This window comes from Neovison vison, chromosome 11 (genome assembly GCF_020171115.1).
Source record: "Neovison vison isolate M4711 chromosome 11, ASM_NN_V1, whole genome shotgun sequence".
Lineage (NCBI taxonomy): Eukaryota > Metazoa > Chordata > Mammalia > Carnivora > Mustelidae > Neogale > Neogale vison.
This window is the reverse complement of record NC_058101.1, coordinates 87139688-87142927: the sequence shown is the minus strand read 5'-3', so window position 1 is coordinate 87142927 and position 3240 is coordinate 87139688.

The window sequence follows — 3240 nt, the reverse complement described above, 5'->3', positions numbered from 1 at the left end:
TGTTTACTTTATATAATTTAACTGTCCGACGGCAGAAAGGATGGATTTATATATGCTGGAAACATGCCATGTGGTAGCACTGTGAGAAGTGCTTTACTTGTGTTACCTTGTGCAATTTGACAAAACCCCAGCCGAGTAGTGATCAGTGTTCCTACATTAAGAAAAGGACATTGGGGCGCCTGGGTGGCTCAGTGGGTTAAAGCCTCTGCCTTCAGCTCAGGTCATGATCTCAGGGTCCTGGGATCAGGCCCCACATTGGGCTCTCTGCTCAGCGGGGAGCCTGCTTTCCCCTCTCTCTCTCTCTGCCTGCTTCTCTGCCTACTTGTGATCTCTCTGTGTCAAAATAAATAAATAAAATTTAAAAAGAGAAGAAAGGAGAAGAAAAGAAAAGAAAAGGACATTAAGAGTTACACAGGTTAGGTAATTTGTCATCCGTCAAGCAGTGTATCTACATCACACTGGAGTCGACCTCAGGTGTGTCTGAGCTCTTAATGCTATACAGTGCAGTTTTTGTTGTTGTTGTTGTTTGTTTTGTTTTGTTTTGAAAGAATAAAAGCTCAGTTGGTTCTCTTTTAGCTTGATCTGAAATTAGCATTTTTAGTATATCATTAAAGCTTTCAAGTAGGCAGAATGTATTTTTTGTTGCCTTGATTTATAATGAGTTAAAACACAAGCAGTGAGCATTTCCACCTTATTTACTTTGCCATATGTCTGTCATGGTGGTTACATAGAAACCCGAGGTTCATGTAGTTACCTGTAGTCACTCTCCATGGCAAATGGTAAACTACCAACCAGCTACAAGGGTTTGAAAGAAGACTGATAGAACAGCCTGGCTGTGGATATATGAGGAAGGTTTTGGTGAGGTTCAAGGTCAGGGGTGTCACAGAACTAAAGAGTCCTCCTAATTGTTAAGAAGTGGGACTTGGTGGTCGGGATGGGCGTGAACTATAGGATCCCTCCCAGGCAGTAGCACCTCTTGCTTCCCCATCTTTTAATAACTGAGGATGACACTAAAGATGTTAATTTAAAATCATTTTATAAAACTTGTTTTTATGAAATAGGCATAAAAAATAGATAATATAGTATTTATTTGCATTCTGGCATTCTGCTTAAGAAATAAAGCATTACAGGGGCACCTGGGTGGCTCAGTGGGTTAAAGCTTCTGCCTTTGGCTCAGGTCATGATCCCAGGGTCCTGGGATCTTGCCCCGCATCAGGCTCTCTGCCCGGCAGGGAGCCTGCTTCCCTTCCTCTCTCTCTGCCTGTTTCTCTGCCTACTTGTGATCTCTGTCAAATAAATAAATAAAATCTTTAAAAAGAAAAGAAAAGAAAGCATTACAAATACAATTGAAACCTTTTCTGTTTCCACCCCAATCCTATCACTACCTTCCCTCTTTCCCCAGGGGTATATGTGTTTGAGATTTATGCATATTAATAATTGTAGCTTTAATTCATTCACTCTCACTGATGTATAGTATTCCAGTATAGGAACATACTGTAATTTATTTATTTACTTTCAAATTGATGGGCATTTAAGGGACAAGGGTAAGGCTGGTGGAATGTGTGATTAGAGGTGAGTTATTTCTAGTCTTATTTTTGAGAGATGGGTTCAACAAATCTTCATTTCATTATAAATAAATAAATAAATAAATAAATGCCTAACATTCACAGTCTAATGATGACAATGTGTCATGGACCAAGGATCATGATTAATACAATTAATGTACCCCAGATTACTAATAAAACTGACAACTATATTAGTTTGTTAAGGTTTCCAAACAAAGTACTACAGACTAGATGGCTTCAACAATAGAAATTTATTTTCTCACAATTACAGAGGCTAGAAGTCCAAGATGAAGGTGTTGGTGGGGCTGGTTTCTTCGGAGGCTTCTCACAGGTTTGTAGATGGCCATCTTCTCTTCCTGTGTCTTCCCTGCATCTGATTCCTAATCTCCTTTTCTTATAAGGACCACTAGTCATAGAAGATTAGGGTTCACACTAATGACCCCATTTTAACTTAATTATGCCTTTAAAGACCCTGTATCCAAATACAATCACATTCTGAGGTACTAAGAGTTAGGATTTCAATATGCAAATTCGTGGAGACACAAGTCATCCCCTAACAAATGGTATCGATAATGCTTCAAAGACATTCCTTTAAAGGTCCTTTGTACAAATAAGTGCAAGTTTCCCAGGGGAATCCACTTAAGTAAGGAATGGCCAGATCATGCTACAGAATACTATTAAATGAGTGACAGCAACGATGTTCACACCGTGAAAGTTTGAAAAAAACAGCAGTAACAGTAGCTAGTATTTCTCGAGGGCCGATGACTATATTATGCAACATTATATTTAATTTTTACCACATCTATTTGAGGTAGGTATTATTATTATTCCAATTTTACCAAAAAGGAACCTGAAGCTTCCAAAAATTAAGTAATCTTTGGAAGGGCCCAGAGGAGCTAGTGATGAAGCTGGGATTCTAACCCAGGTCTGCTTATTTGCAAAGCCCATGCTTTTATACTATAGCAACCTCTGTCTTAGCTTCATTTGGTGAACACACGCACACGCACACGTGCACACGCATGCGCGCACTCCCTACCGGCGCGGGGCAGTTAGCCGCTAGTTCAAAAACCCAGTCATCAAGCTGCACTAGGCGTAACTGGGAAAGGAATGCCAGCAGTCTATGAGAACCTCCCAGGAAAAGAAAGATTCCCCCGAGAAACAACTCCCAAAGGCACATCTGTGTTGCCTTACAAAAACAGAAAAGCATAGAAACTTTGGGGCTGTGGAGCCTTTGCTCAAAGAACAGAGGCCCCACATCCTGTGACACCAAGAAGTGGTGGCAGAAGTCCCTAGGAACAATGGCCACAGATGCCAGCCGAGGCGAGAGCAGTGCAGGGGGAGGGACCGTGTGTCACCCACCAGCTGCGGGACGTGCACGGGAAGGAAGAACAGGACCAGCTACAGCACGGACCTCCGCGGGGAGCTGGAGCGTAAGGCCATGTCACATGTGTCAGGCGCTGCGTGTGGCACCGGCTCACAGTGAGCTCACGGTGCAGGTGGTCGATCAGCATGGTTGTCATTCTCCTTGTGGGGTCCATTTCGCTAGGACATGCAAGACAGACGGTAGCCTTTTTGAGGGAGGACGTAAGAAGTAGGTCAATAAGTCCTCCCTGACTGTGCTGTGGTGGAGATGTCTGTTCCAATCATAATTATGCCTATCTTTAAGTAACACTTA